The 16,685-nt window shown below is 36.0% G+C and overlaps 1 long non-coding RNA gene across 1 annotated transcript in view; it reads right to left on the bottom strand.

The window, feature by feature from the left end:
* Positions 1-404: 404 nt before the first annotated feature.
* Positions 405-16,685, bottom strand: part of LOC123822136 — a 34,266-nt gene continuing 17,985 nt past the window's right edge. Inside the window, exon 3 of the long non-coding RNA XR_006786223.1 lies at positions 405-700. This is a non-coding gene — a long non-coding RNA (uncharacterized LOC123822136). The remainder of the gene's footprint in view (positions 701-16,685) is intronic.

Raw genomic sequence — 16,685 nt, 5'->3', positions numbered from 1 at the left:
TCTAAAAAAGCCATTCTGTGCAAGTGTGTATATGTGTATGTAACAAAGAAATTCTTACAATAGCTTCAGCCTTCTTGACATTTATAACACTCATTTATCTTCCAGTCCTGAGGATCACCCTCAGTGATTCATACACCCATGTGATCAATGGCTTCAATTGTTTTTATTAATAGGGCATTTTTGTTTTCACATTAATCAAGTGTGGAATTTAATGTTTGCTTTAATTGTAGCAATGAAGATTTATAATGTTATTCAGAGAAATGCAAGTGGTGGGTCAGTTTCTGCTCTTAATTTCCTTTAATACATATTTATTGAGCACATGTTATATGTATGTATATGTATATAAGCAAAATACTCATTTATTGTACATGAAAACCTATATGTTCATACATAGAACTCTGCTATTAAGAAACATTATTAAAAAAAAAGAAACATTATTAATCTTTATGACACATTACTATTGAAGAAGATAGGCTTTGGTATTTTTAGCTCTTGTGGTATTAAGAGATATTAGAAATGTCCCTCTGGCTGAAAGGTTAATGTTTATGTGTAACACAGGAAATTCAAACACAATGATTGTAATTGATATGAATCCTTGGTTACCCATTCAATAGCCAATCCCAGTTCCCAGAGTTTAGAGATGATAGAAATTCATCTTCCCAGCCTTCTTTGCAACTAAAGGTGGCCATGAGGCACAATTCTGGAAAATACAAAAAAAATTTAAATTGCTTTTAGGAAATATTTAAGTAAAGAGACATATATACAGAGTGATATATATCTTTTGATACTGCCTCCTTCCCACTCTTTCCGCCCTAAAGGCCATCACATTCAGACTGATGCCATGAGTTACAGCAGCCTACTATGACCAGAAGGAGCCAAAGAAAAGGCCAACATCCTGAGAAAAGACTGAGAATGCTCAGGTTCTTGCTGGTATCACTAAGCCAGTGAACAACCCCTATACTGTCTACCTCTGGGATTCTTCTTCATCAAATTAAACATCCTAATGCTTTAAAAGCACCCTTGGTTTTCTGTTACCTGTGGTCAAAAGCAATCTTTCTGATTTACTGGACACCCATTTACATGTTGGATATCAAACAGAAATCTCTTTTCCCATCAAAGAGAATGAATTATAAACCCTAGATTCACACAGTGAGTCAGAGAAAGCAAACAACAAAATATTTGGACATATGTATTATATTTAAGTTCATTTATAATAAAACTAATATAGTTATTATTTATTTTTAAGATGGGTATATTAAGTAAATCCATTAACTCATCCCAAGTTCAAGAACCACTGGTTACAGTTTTACATTGCCTGAATTGGATTCTACCTAAGGGAGGCTGCCCAAATTTTGCTGCATGTAGCAAAAAATATCCTCCCTCTACCCAAATTAACATACAAATATTAAAAACATATATTATAAATGTTTAAACTATATGAATATGGCTATTTTTCTTACATATGTTTATTCAGAATATCTCTACCTGGACCAAGAAGCAAAGTGCAGACTCCTCGTAAGTACCTGGGCAATTCATGAGATGCCTATGAAGTGAATTGTGAGCTACTGCTCTCAGCCCATAAAACTACAGTTCCAGTCCTTTACCATAGGATTCAGAAAAAAATGGATGAGATTTATTTTGGCAACATTCCACATAAGGAAGAAGAATTGCTAATATACGCTGACCTAGCCCATAGGGTATCTATTTCCTTGGTATACTGAAGCCTTAACAAAGATGGATTCTGAACTTTGTAAAATGAAACTAGTTTTTCTGTGGCGTATCACCCCTGTGTCCCACAAATTCCCCAACGTCCTCTCATTCTCCTTCCCACTGCATCTCAGAGTTTGAATTTTTACATAGCAAAATTCAGTACATGGAAACACTGGATGCACATTGCAGAGTATCAGAGAGACACAGAAAAGGGTCTGACTTCTTCTAAGATGTATTACTGACATTTTTCTAACTGAATAGAGACTATTCAATATCCTTCCTTGGGTATAATGGGCTAATTTATAACACACACCAGCCTGGTCCAATAATAGAAAAGAAAGAGCAATGACAGAATTTTATTCTTTCAGAGGTCTGAGGATTTTTCCATGCCTAATACAAAATTATCTCTCAAATTCAGGGCAATCTGCATGATGTTTCTATTTATACATGCTCAATTTCAATATGTAATTTAGAAATCTGAAAATAAAGCTAGGGCTTTTGGTTATGACTCTTTTGTGCCCAAAGTTATTTATGTTATTGAAGCCATATCTGAATTTACTTGGTGCATTTTCTATTGATAAAGTGGATTATTTTTCCCTTCACTAGTATCTCCTGGACTATAATTAATGTATTATAGAAATAAAATGTCAGTGTTTTTGCTAGAAAATATGCTCAAATCTGTGTTCCAAACATGTAAATTTGAAAATATCAGACTGAATGACAAGCTGTTGTACACGAATCCTAAGCACATTAATAATAAATAGCATGTATTGTAAACCAATCTTTTACCAGGCACTTGAAAGGCAACTTCACACAAGATAATTTCACACTTTACATAGGGCCTTTGTCTCCATTGGCATTTCCATATGATAACTGGAAGGCAGATATTATTTCTCTTTCATTTACATAATGAAAAACTGTGACAAAGTTTGGTTTGGTTATGCAAAAACTAAAGTAACAGCTTCGTGTTTCAAGGAAGTCAGGAGGCAGAATGAAGTCCAATGCCATTATATGCTTCTAATTTTTCTTCATAAAATATTTTCTCATTAGAATACATTATATCTGCCAAGCTAGAGTTCTCAAGTCTTTTTGTACAGCATCTCATTTGCACCTCACAGTTGCTCTACATTGTGTGTACATGATTTTCATGTGGAAGACTAATACTTTGGTTCAGCTCCCAAAAGTAAATATAAACCCATGTTCAAGATTTTTTTAAAAAATACTAAACGATGTTAAAATGACTAATCTAAATTCACATAAACTTAACTTGGGTTTCCCAAAATAGGTACCATAGTCTTTCTCTTAACACTTAAAAAAAAGGGTTGACTCTTCCCTTTTCTATAAAAATTTAGATATAAATTGCTCTCATATCTTAAAATCATCAAGAAATTTTCACTAGACACCAACATCCTTCTACTCTCTCTTTATAAGCTAAAACTATAAACACCTTAAGACTGACTTCTAGCTAGCACACCAGAACTCATTCTAAAATTATCCTTCAAAGCAGTCATTTTGAGAATCTTAACCCTATTATAAGCATACTAATCAATATGTTTATAATTTTTACAAATTTGCCTGATCTTGAGCCAAAAATTCTTTGCTTGGTTCAATTATTAAAACTTTTATTTACTTTGTTATTTTTTCTAAGAAAAAGACAAACTAATGAACCATTTCTCTTAACTAGTAAGGCAGAATTCAAGAAATTTTTTCATCTGCATTTTGAGTTATATATAGAATTAACATCCATCCCTTCAATATACTATTTGCTTTTTATTAAATGAACATATATTTTTAAATGAAATAACATATAAAAATGCCTGAGAATCTACTTATCATTTAGAAAGTAATTGGTCAACAATGGCTTTCATTTTTAATATTATACTTTATATTGCTAATATTTTTTCTGAAGTCTTTATGATCTGCCAACATAGACAGTACCAAAAGTGCTTAAATAAAGAGGATCTTTACTAAGAGGTTTGCCATTGCATGTTATCTGCCATTTGAGTAAAGTTTGGCATTATTGATACACCAGAAGCTAGATGAAGCTAGTGACAGTGAATGCCCAGGGCTCCAGATTTTAACAGCCTCTGTCTGTCCCCAACCAGAGTGTGAAATGTACTAAATGCACTTCCCCCAATCCATATGTTGAAACTGTAACCCCCAATGTGACAGTATTCTGAGGTAATTAAAATGGGATTAGTGCCCTTATAAAAGAGACCCCAGTGAATTCCCTGGCCCTTTTTTTTTTGCCATCTGAGGATACAATGTGAAGACATCTGTCTGCAACTTATAAGAGAGCCAGACTAGGACTTTACCTTGCTGGCACCCTGATTCTGGGACTTCTAACATCCAGAAATGTGAGAAATAAATTTCTGTTATTGTAACTCAAAAAAATTTCTTAAATAAAATACAATGCTTTGGGAATTACTTTGAAACCCAGGTTACAAGCCACAAAAGAATATCACTTTCTTTACTTAATAGTTATACCTCATTTTTTTTAATTAGTAACAGTTTAATCACTCACTTTCTTTGCCAGATGAAACTCTGATTTCTTTGGACCTTTCCCAAATATAATATTTTCACTCAAAGTATGAAAAATTTTTATTGTTAAACATAATTTTTCAAGTTTGCCATGGTCTTGCGGGACAATTCCACAGGAGAAATTCCAAGAATGACTTGTCCAAAGGCGGCATCCCTGAAGTGAGTGTGGAGCTGCCAAGTGATATCTTGGATGTGACTAACTTTCCCTTAGTATATAAGACAGTGATTTTCTGAACTAGCAATGGTTCAATTGCCATATAACTTCTGTTTCTTACAATTTATCAAGTTCGATTCAATTTACCAATTTTCCCATTATGCCACTTTTAAGCAAAGGGATCATTTTAAGCCCAGTAGAGCATTTCAATATATTGCCCACTATAGAAAAGCTAAGGATATATTATAACACTTCTTTCCTTCTGAAGAAATAATACCCTTCTGACATTTTGACAAGTTAATGAAGCATCTCTTTCCCATCAGAAAAAGTCAGCTGGCGTTCCTTCATCAAGCAAGTGTGCTTCCAAGTGTTTCTTCATTTGACCCTCAAAACACCTTTTAACACTTTTCCTGAGTGATGTCAACTGGTATGCAAGCCACTTGGTACATTCCCAGACCCTTTAAAAATAATTCCATCATACTGGCTAATCTTAGAGGGGGTCTCTCCAGAACTGAGTTCACTTGTAAAACTATTCATTAAAAGGGTCTCTTATTTCTGTCTCTACTTCCTTTAACACCCTTGTTATATTTCACTTGGACCTAGAAACACAACAAATCTCAAAGCTTAGAATATTGGTCCATTTTTCAACTACTTCTAGGATCCTATTCTCTGCAACCTCATCCTTCTTACTAATAAATTTGATTAAGGCAAATTCCCTTTTGTGAAACCAGAAACCAAATTTTCCTGCTATACTCTCAATGCTTGCATTTGTCTTCCACAGCCATTAACTAACTACTTGGATCTTTAGAAGTCTTCACCTCTTTTTCTTTATGTACGTATGTATATGTATATGTGTATATGTGTGTGTGTGTGTGTGTGTGTGTGTGTGTTTGTGTGTGTGTGTGTATTCTTCAAAAGTCTGTCAGCAGTCCGTTGAAGTGTTTCATTTTACTTGAAATTAATTTTCCATTTTTATTTTTCCAATTATTTGGCAGGTTTTATGGCTTTATAATAATTCCCCAGAACTCTTTGAACCTGTGATGATTTTTATGTTTGTGCTTAGCATGTTTCCTTAGCAACACACTGATTCTGCCAACTCTGTTCTATGAGATTTAGGGAGTGAACATGTCTGAGATATGAATATGAAGATAACTGTCATAGGTTTTGGTGTTTTGATGGTCCCAAAAATAGTTTTTTAAATTATGGTTGCAAATGAAAGATCTATCTTTTATTTCAACATTGTTTTTTTCAACCAATGTTCTTTCAGTATGACTTTGATTCATTTCTGCTTCCTGTACTAAAACAAGTTGTTACAATTTGGTTAATTAATAAGTTCATGGAAACTATATTACAAGACAAAGACTTTATCAATTCAGAAAAACCAGTAGTTTTTACAAATCCCACTACTTTAGTCATGTTTAAATGCATGAACACCATTTTCATTTATAGAATTTAGATTCGTCAAAATTCCAATAGTTAGAGAATTTTTACTGAAGATCTTAAAATCTTATAACAAAAATAGTATTCAATTCTATCTGTTTTTGCTAAATTTTGAAGCTAAGCTGTTAGTCGCATAAACATTTAGGATTGTTAGGTCTTCTGGCCAATTAATTCCATTATTAATATATAATATCTCTGTTCATTCCTGGCAATATTTCTTATTCTAAAGTCTACCTTGTCTAAAACTAAAATAAAGTCTCCTAGTTTCTTTTGATTAGTTTTGGAATACATATATTTTCCTATCCTTTTACTTTCACTCATCTGTGACTTATCCTTAAAGTGGAACTCTTGTGAACAGAATATATGGTTGGATCTTGCTTTTCAGTCCATCTGACATATAATTACTTGTACATTTATATACAAATATATAAATATTAATATAATTTTGTTAAAATCTACCATCTTTCTGATATTTTTGTTCCATCGGTGTTTTGAAGCTCATTTCTCATTTCTTGACTAATTTTCGATAAAATATTTTTATATTCCATTTTATCCTTTTCATTGGCTTATTAGCTATACCTCTTTACTTTACCTTTTGTGGCTTCTCAAATGTTTACAATATAACCTCTTGAAGCTTTCACATGCTGGCCTTAAGTAATTCATCAATATACATCCTGTAAAAAGCTATAGCCATACACTTACATTTCTCCCTCCTGTCCCTTATTCTATTGTTGTCATACATTTTACTTCCACTTTTGTCATAAACCCCACAATTTTTGTTATTATTTTCATGGTAAATAATGTAGTATCTTTTAAAAAGATTTTTAAATAAGAAAAAACATCTTTTGTATTTACAAACCTTTTACCACTTCCAGAATTCTTTATTCTTTTTTGTAGGTCTCAATTTTTTTCTCATGTCATTTTTCTTCTGTCAGAACTGCCTTCTTTCAGTGCCAGTCTGATGGCAACAATTTTTCTTGGCTTTTGCTTTTTAAAAAGTGCTCTTTCATTTTTTAAATACAATTTCACTAGATATACAAGTCCAAAGAATTAGACTCTAGTTACTAATTCTAGTTTATTTTAAATGTGGATTAAAATAATCTGTCTTATTGAGAAAAATCTTTTTAGTAACAAAAATTCCAAATAAAATTTTCTGGGTAGTTTTAAAACTAAAAATGTACTTCAAATTTCTCCCCCACCCCCAAATATTTCTTGCTATTTAAACACTTCAGAAACAAATATGGATTTTGTTTTATGAAATACCGAAAGTAAAGGCAGAATATTTTTCTAATAAAATCCTGTTTTTAATCTCAAGAATCTAAACATTACTTATGAACACAGGGTCCTGAACAAACATGTTTTTCACTTCGAACGAGAGTGTTGTGGTAGGAAGAATAAGGAACCCCCAAATTTATCCAAGTCCTAATTTTCCAGAATCTATGAATATGTTAGGTTACATGGCAAAGGGAACATGTTACAGGTGGAATTGAGGTTGCTATATAAGTGATTTTGAGATGGAAGGGTATCCCTGCATTACTGCATACACCCAGTGTAATCATAAGGATCCTGATAAGTGAAAGAGGAAGACAGGGGAAAAAAAAGAACCACAGAGATGACAACATGAGAAGAATTTGGCTCAACATTGCTGGCTTTGAAGATTGAGGTATGGGAAATCAAGCCAAAGAATGCATGTGGCCTCTGGAGACCGGAAAAAATAAAGAAACAGATTCTCTTTCCTTAAGCCTCCAGGAAATAAGGCAACCTATTAACACCCCAACTTTAGTCCCAGTTAACTCCATTTCAGACTTCAGATCTTCACAACTGTAAGATAATAAATTCATGTGTTTTTCAGCTGTAGTAACTTGTTATAATAGCAAAAGGAACTAATACAGATTATGGTACTTGGGAATAGGAGGCTGCTACATCAAACATCTAAAAATATGGCTTTGGAACTGGGCAGTGAGAAAGGGCTAAAAGAATTTTGAGATTCATAACATAAAAAAGCCTAGCATGTTTTGAACAAAGTTTTAGTAGGAACATGATGTTAATGACTCTGGGGAAGACTCAGAAGACAGTGTAATCATGTTACTGGAAAACAAAAGAAAAAGGATCTTGGTCACATTGTGTGTGGTTTTAGGTGGAGAGCAAAACTTGTAAATGATAAATCTGTATATTTAGCTGAGAAGATAGCCAAGCAAGGTGTAGAAGGTGCAGTTTGGTTTCTTCACCTTGCTTATGGCAAAATGTTAGAGGAAAGAGATAAGTTAATAGAAGAACTATTAACGAAATGGAACCAGGACTTGATGATTTGGAAAATCCTCAGCCTATCCACATTGCAAAAGGTACAAAAATTAAGAGACTCATTGGCAAGAAAGTATGCTCTAGAGAAAAAAGTTGAGGATGTGACTAATGACATTTTGCTAATACCTCAGGAAAACCAAAAGAGCAGAGCTCTTTGAAAATATTATGCAAGTCCCCATAGCCATTAAATTGTACACCATAAATGGGTGAATTGTATAGTATGTGAATAGCTCAATAACACTGTTTTTAAGAAGCAAAAAAAGCTCAAAAGAAAATGTCTCAAATGACCCAATTAAAAAATGGGCAAAGGACCTGAACAGACACTTCTCCAAGGAGGACATACAGAGGGCCCAGAGACATATGAAAAGATGCTCAGCATCACTAGCCATTAGAGAGATGCAAATTAAGACCACAATGAGATACCACTTCACACATGTCAGAATGGCCATCATAACCAAATCAACAAACAAGTGCTGGGAGGTTGTAGAGAAAAGGGAACTCTAGTACACTGTTGGTGGGATTGCAGCCTGGTGCAGTCACTGTGAAAACAACATGGAATTTCCTCAGAAAACTAAAAATGGAACTTCCTTTTGACTCAGCAATTCCACTGCTGGGATTATACCCTAAGAATTCTGAAACATCAATCCAAAGAACCTATGCACCCCAATGTTCATAGCAGCACAATTGGCAATAGCCAAGTGCTGGAAGCAACATAAGTGTCCAGCAGTAAATAAGTGCATCAAAAACCTGTGGTACATTTATACAATGAAATACTATGCAACAGAAAGAAAAAAGGACCTCCTACCCTTTGCAACAGCACGGATGGAACTGGAAAGCATTATGCTAAGTGAAACAAGCCAGGCGGTGAAAGACAAATACCATATGATCTCACCTATAAGTGGAACCTAATCAACAAAACAAACAAGCAAGTAAAATACAACCGGAGACATTGAATAAAGGACAATATGATAGTAAATGATGGGGGGGTGGATAACAAAAGGATAATGGAGGGGGCCATCAAGGAACATGTATGAAGGACACATGGACAAAGCTAAAGGGGGTAGGTTCAAAGGCAGGATGCAGGGGGCATGGTGGGGTGAAAATGGAGACAATTTTCCTTGAACAACAATAAAAAAGAAGAAGAAAATGTCTTTTTTCTGGCAATTTGGCCTTCCTGCAATAAATATACAATCCTGATGGACCAAAATAAAAATTGTAATGTTTATATTCAGACTCAGAATAGGTCAAAATTTCACTGAATAATTGGATGTCCAGAATATAATAAGGCACATATTTACAATTCTTTCAAATTTTCAGAATTATTTCCAACCTTTAAAATAAAATCAAACTGCAACAAGAAGTATGCTCACTTCAGGTCTAAAGTAGTTCAAAACAAGAAACTATACTTGGAACTATTTGGTCAAATCTAGCATAACAAGATCACTGGTCTATTTTATCTCTAAAAAAAGCAGCTGAAAGCAGGTTCCCTGTTATCTCCAAGGAAATTCAATTATTTTGTCAATTCCCACTGATTGGGACAGCAATATATCCTATCATTGCTATTCCTAAACTCAGTCAGTTGAGTGATGAATTTTTTTATTATCCTCATTGAAAGATATAGATGAATCTGATTTCCTATGTCCATCTCCTTTCCTAAAGTTTAAGAAGTCAAAAATAAAAGGAAATATTTTTTGTTCTGTGGTTAGCTAAAGTATACAATGGGAGCAAAACTTTCTGGAAAAAATATTCCTGACCTGCCAAATAAACTCACAAAATTAGTATTGGTTAACATTTGACCAGAGATAATATATAATATACATTTTCTATTAGACACTAAGTATTATTTAAAGAATTCAGTGCCAACATTAGTTTGTTTTGCACACAACTTATTGGGTGTTTAAAAACCTCACATAATCATAATAACTACGAATGGGGACAGGTGGGTACTTGAAATATTGGGGGGACCACTGTGCAAAGTACATGATTGTCTAACCACTATGGTGCACACCAAAAATTAACACAGAGTAACACTGAATGTAAACTGTAACTGAAAAATTAAAAAATAAAAAAATATAAAGAACTATTACAACTCAATAATAAAAGGCAAATAATCCAATTGAAAAAGTGGGAAAATACAGACATTTTCCCAAGAAGATATACAAATGACAAAAAAAAAAAATACATGAAAAGATGTTCATAGTCATTAGGTATCAGGAAAATAAAAATTAAAACTACAAGAGATACCACTCCTACCCACTAGGATGGCTGTAACAGAAATGACAGACAGGTTCAAAGATGGTGGCTTTACTCCAGGGAGCATGATTCTCTGCTTCTGTGGGGGGGAGAGAAACTCGAGGATCGGCGGAGGAACAGAGCAAGTGGCCTAGGTTACCGAAACATTTTTGAAAACAGGACATCAAAAATTATAGCGGACATTGAAAAACCAGATGGTAAAGAGACTGCTTCAGCACAACAGGGACCTAGGGATCAGCGCCGGAACCAGGGGGGTTGCAGTCTCCAGGCCGGATGCTCCCAGGTCTGCCTCAGGACACCCAGGAGAGCGGAGTCGCTGCTCCCTCCCCAGACAACGGGGGTTGAGCAACACCAGGGGAGACCTTGTGGCTTGAAGGCACAGAGAGGGGTGTTGGACTGGGAGACAATAGCGAAGGGGCTGCTAGCACCCACCCATAGCCCTGGGAGAAGTGAGTGCCTCCAGCCAGCACAACCAGGGGCAGCCTGGAAGTGCGGCCTACCCCCAACCCAGTGGGTGTGTGGATCAGGGGAAAACCCAGACCTTGCAGCCCTGAACAAGGAAAGGGCATGGGCGTTCTCGGGTTTCTGGAGCCTGAGGTGGTGAACTCGGGGGAAGCGCCCCCTCGGGAATCCTGACTCTCGTGCTGTGAACCCAGAAGGGATGCAATGCTTAGAGGGTTCCTAGACCCCGAAACTGAAAAATTTGGTGGATGTGTGCACCCCTTTACGATCCCCAGAGCTTAAACCATGAATCCAGAAAAGACACGTGTGCTTCTCGAGAACATAGTGCCCACCACAGTGAAATTTGGGGGAAGGGTGCATCTCCTTGCGATCCCCAGAGCTTGCACCGTGAAACCGCAAAAGACGCAGGAGCCCTGCAGGGCCCCGGAACCCAGGAGACCACTGAAGTGAGCTCCAGAGAGCTTGCGCAGACCGCCCAGGGTCCTGTAGGGGAAAGTCAGATTGGCTCTGGGAGAGTGCCCTGCTGGCCCTGGGGACAGAACCCAAGTGATTACTGAGTTTTGACTAGGAAGAGTGATAAGCATTTCAAATGCCCCTCAGCCTGCTGAAGCCAGCAAGACCAGAAAAACTGGTCTGGCCAGTTAGAAACCAACAAGAGGCTTTTTTGTTTGTTTGTGTGTTTGTTTTGGCTGTTGTTGGTTGATTGATTTTATCTTGTGTTTTAAGTGACTTTTTATTTTTCAATTCTTATTATTTTTATATCTCTCAATCCCTTATGTTTCTCTTCCATTCACCCTAGTATTATTCCTTCCACTCCAAATTTATCTCTCCTGCATTCCATCTTCTGCTTTTTTTCCCATTTTTTTTGAGCTTGCAAGTTATTGCAAATTTGTACTATCTTTTTCTCACTTTTCTGACATTTTTTATTTTAATAGTATTTTGGTATTCTTTTTATTTCTGTATAATCTTCTTTGTTTGGCTGGTTATATTGTCATTTGATAGGTTTCCCGTTATCTCAGTCACAGTGTGTTGATAATTTACTATCTTTCATTTGTGTTCCATTAGTACACCTCTCAAGGTTCTATACTCATTCTTGTTATCTAGATCTCATATATTCTGCCACACAATTGTTGCTTTAATATTACTGTAAATAAGACTTAGTTCAGACAATTGTAAATACTACTCAACACCCCTCCACAATCTCAGCCCACTTTGCAATTTCCTGAACTATATTATTGTGGGGCTTGTCTCTATTCTTACACTACTCCTATTTACTAATCTTTATTCCAACCCTACATCAGAATGTGACCTCCAAAAGCCTCACAGCTTTCTAGACCCAACTAACAATCCTTTTGTCCCCAAAAAGAGTCTTATCTTCTTTCCATCCTTTCTAAAACGTGGCTAGTGGGGTGGAGGATAACGGTTAACACTATAAGTAGCCAAAGGATATCCCATCTCTTCTCTACTGGCTGCTAATGTAAATATCATAGAATACTGTCTTGCTGTCTTAAACCATTTTGCCTTACTCCTCCAACTGATCACATAAAAAAGTAGGAGGAAGTTGTGAACACGAGGATACACGAAGGAGACTGCACCACTGAATCTCACAGGTATTCTACCACAGAAGTTCACACCATAATCACAGGGAACTAGAACAGATGAATTTAAGAAACAGAGGCTAACAAGAAGAGTCTCACGAACAATGAGAACACAAAGAAATAATCCCGAAATGAAGGGAAAGGAGGAGGCCTCAGAAAGACTGCGGAATGAAATAGAGGCAACTCAACTATCAGATACGGAGTTCAAAACAATAATTATCAGGAAGCTCAATGAACTCACAATAAGCTACCAGAAACTACAGGGAAGCTACAACGATCTCACTGCAAACTATATAAACATGAAAAAGGGACTAGAAACAATCAACAAGGTCCAACAGGAAATGAAGAATGTCATTTCGGAACTGAAGAACACAGTAGAAGGAATGAAAAGCAGGATCGATGACGCAGAAGATCGGACCAGCAAGCTAGAGGACAAAGTAGAAGAAAACACCCAGAAAGAGCAAGAAAAGGAAAAGAGGCTCAGAAAGAATGAAGAGAGATTAAGAGAAATGAAAGGCAATATGAAATGTAATAATATCCGTACAATAGGGATACCAGAAGGAGAAGAAGAAAAGCAAGGGATAGAAAACCTATTTGAAAAAAATAATGGTGGAAAACTTCCCTAATTTGATGAGAGAAAAAGTCACACAAATCCAGGAAACACAGAGAGTCCCAATCAAGAGGAACCCAAAGAGGCCCACCTCAAGACACATCATAATTAAAATGGAAAATTTTCAAGACAACGAGAGAACATTAAAGGCAGTAAGAGAAAAACAGGAAGTAACATACAAGGGAGCCCCAATAATGCTAACAGCTGACTTCTCAATGGAAACACTCCAAGCCAGAAGACAATGGCAACAAATATTCCAAGTAATGAGAACTGGAGGTCTGCAACCAAGGCTACTTTACCCAGCAAGGCTCTCAATCAAGATAGAAGGCCAAATAAGAATCTCCCCAGACAAAAGAAGTCTAAAAGAATACACCTCCACCAAACCAGCTCTGCAAGAGATTCTAAAGGGGCTGCTTTAAGGAAGGGAAGGAAAAGAGAGAGAGAGAGAGGAACACTCGTACATAAAAGAGAATGAATAAGTACCTATCAATAATAACCTTAAATGTAAATGGATTAAATGCTTCAATCAAAAGACATAGAATAGCTGAATGGATAAGAAAAAATGACCCACACATATGCTGCCTACAAGAGACCCACCTCAGGATAAAAGACCTGCACAGACTGAAAGTGAAGGGCTGGAAACAAATCTTCCAAGCAAATGGACAGGAAAAAGAAGCCAGGGTAGCACTACTCATATCAGACAAAATAGACTTCCAAAAAAGGGCCATAAAGAGAGACACAGAAGGTCACTTCATTATACTGAAGGGAAGAATCCACCAAGAAGACATAAATATTGTAAATATATTGCACCCAACATAGAAGCACACAAATACATAAAGAAAATCTTACAGGACTTCAAGAAAGATATGGACAGCAGCACAATTGTAGTGGGGGACTTTAACACCTCACTATCAAAAATGGACAGATCTTCCAAACAAAATATCAACAAAGATATTGTGGCTTTGAACAACATCCTAGATGAAATGGGCTTTACTTATATATATAGAACCCTCCATCCCAAAGAAGCTAAATACACATTCTTTTCAAATGTACATGGAACATTTCAAAGATTGACCACATGATAGGACACAAAACAAGCCTCAACAATTTCAAAAGAATTGAAATCATACCAAGCATTTTCTCGGATCACAAGGGACTGAAGCTAGAAACCAACCCCAAGGAAAAAAAACCCAAACACTCAAAATCATGGAGATTAAATAGCATGCTATTAAATAATGAATGGGTCAAGAATGATATTGGGGAAGAAATAAAAAGGTTTCTGGAAACAAATGAAAACAAACTCACAACAAGCCAAAACTTAAGGGACACAGCCAAGGCAGTCCTGAGAGGGAAGTGCATAGTGATACAGGCCTACCTAAAAAAGTTAGAAACATTCCAAACAAACAACCTAACCCTACGTCTACTAGAACTCGAGAACAACAACAAAGACAGCTCAGAGGCAGAAGGAAGGAAATAACCAAGATCAGAGCAGAATTACATGACATAGGGACTAAAAGCACAATTCTAAGGATCAATGAATCCAAGAGCTGGTTCTTGGAAAAGATAAACAAAATTGAAAAGCCTTTAAGCAGACTCATCAAGAAAAAAAGAGAAGACCCAAATCAACACAATCAGAAATGAAAGAGGAGACATGACAACAGATACCACAGAAATACAAAGGATTGTAAGAAATTACTACAAAGAACTGCATGCCAAGAAATTTGAAAACCTAGGTGAAATGGACAAATTTCTAGAAAAATATAATCTTCCAAATCTCAATGGAAAAGAAACAGAAAGCCTGAACAAACCAATAACAGCAAAAGAAATTGAAGCAGTGATCAAAAAAAGTCCCAACACACAAAGGCTCTGGACCAGATGGTTTCACAGGAGAATTCTACAAAGCATTGAAGGAAGAGCTAACCCCTATCCTTCACAGACTATTCCAAAAAAATCCAAAAAGATGGAAGACTCCCAAACTCTTTTTATGAGGCCAACATCATCCTAATTCCAAAACCAGATAAAGACACAACAATGAAAGAAAACTTCAGGCCAATATTGCTGATGAACATTGACGCTAAAATCCTCAACAAAATACTGGCAAACCGCATCCAAGAATACATGAAAAAACCATACGCCATGACCAAGTGGGATTCATTCCAGGGATGCAAGGATGGTACAATATTCACAAATCAGTAAATGTAATACATCACATAAACAAAAGCAAAGACAAAAACCACATGATCATATCAATAGATGCAGAAAAAGCATTTGATAAGGTACGGCACCCATTGATGATAAAAACACTCGGCAAAGTGAGAAAAGAGGGAGCATTCCTCAACATAATAAAGGCCATATATGAGAGACCTACAGCCAACATCATACTCAATGGGCAAAAATTTAAATCTTTTCCACTAAGATCAGGAACAAGACAAGGCTGTCCACTTTCACCACTTCTATTCAATATAGCACTGGAAGTTTTAGCAAGAGCGATCAGACAAGAAAAAGAAATAAAAGGCATCCAAACTGGAAAGGAGGAAACAAAACTGTCACTGATTGCAGATAACATGATAGTGTACATAGAAAATCCTATAGACTCCTCCAAAAAACTGCTTGACCTAATAAATGAATTTGGCAAAACAGTGGGATACAAAGTCAATATCCAGAAATCAAAGGTATTTCTGTACACCAACAATGAAACAGCAGAAGCAGAAATCAAGGAAAAAATCCCATTTGAAATAGCAAAAAGAAAAATAAAATACCTAGGAATAAACCTAACCAAAGAGGTAAAACACCTGTATTCAGAAAACTACATAACACTCAGGAAAGAAATCAAGGAAGACACAAACAAATGGAAACATATACCGTGTTCATGGATTGGAAGAATTAATATCATCAAAATGTCCATACTACCCAAAGCAATTTACACATGCAATGCAATACCTATTAAAGTACCTTTGGCTTATTCCACAGACATAGAGCAAACACTTCAAAAATTTATATGGAATCATAACCGACCCCGAATATCTGCTGCAATTTTGAGAAAGAAGAGTAAAGTAGGAGGGATCACAATACCTGCCACTAAACTATACTACAAGGCCACTATAATCAAAACAGCCTGGTACTGGCATAAAAACAGGCACATGGACCAATGGAACAGAACAGAGAGCCCAGAAATAATCCCAAGTCTGTATGGTCAGTTAATATTTGACAAAGGAAGCAGCAACACAAAATGGAATAAAAATAGCCTCTTCAACAAATGGTGTTGGGTGAACTGGACAGCTTTGTGCAAAAAAATGAAACTTGAGCACCAACTTACACCTTCTACAAAAATAAATACAAGGTGGATAAAAGACTTAAATATAAACCGTGACACCATTAAAATCCTAGAAGAGAGCGTAGGTAGGAAAATCTCAGATATTTCATGCAGAAACTTTTACTGACATGTCCCCTAGAGCAAGGGACATAAAGGAAAGAATAAACAAATGGGACCTCATCAAAATAAAAAGCTTCTGCTTGGCTAAAGAAAATAGTATTAAAATAAAAAGAGAACCAACTGTATGGGAAAACTTATTTTCCAATGATACCTCAGACAACGGTTTAATCTCCAAAATATATA

The sequence above is a fragment of the Phyllostomus hastatus genome, unplaced genomic scaffold, assembly GCF_019186645.2.
Source record: "Phyllostomus hastatus isolate PE091 unplaced genomic scaffold, TTU_PhHast_1.1 phas_contig_40, whole genome shotgun sequence".
NCBI classification, from domain to species: Eukaryota; Metazoa; Chordata; class Mammalia; order Chiroptera; family Phyllostomidae; genus Phyllostomus; species Phyllostomus hastatus.
Note: the sequence above shows the minus strand (reverse complement) of the source record. Positions and strands in the feature narration are given on the sequence as shown.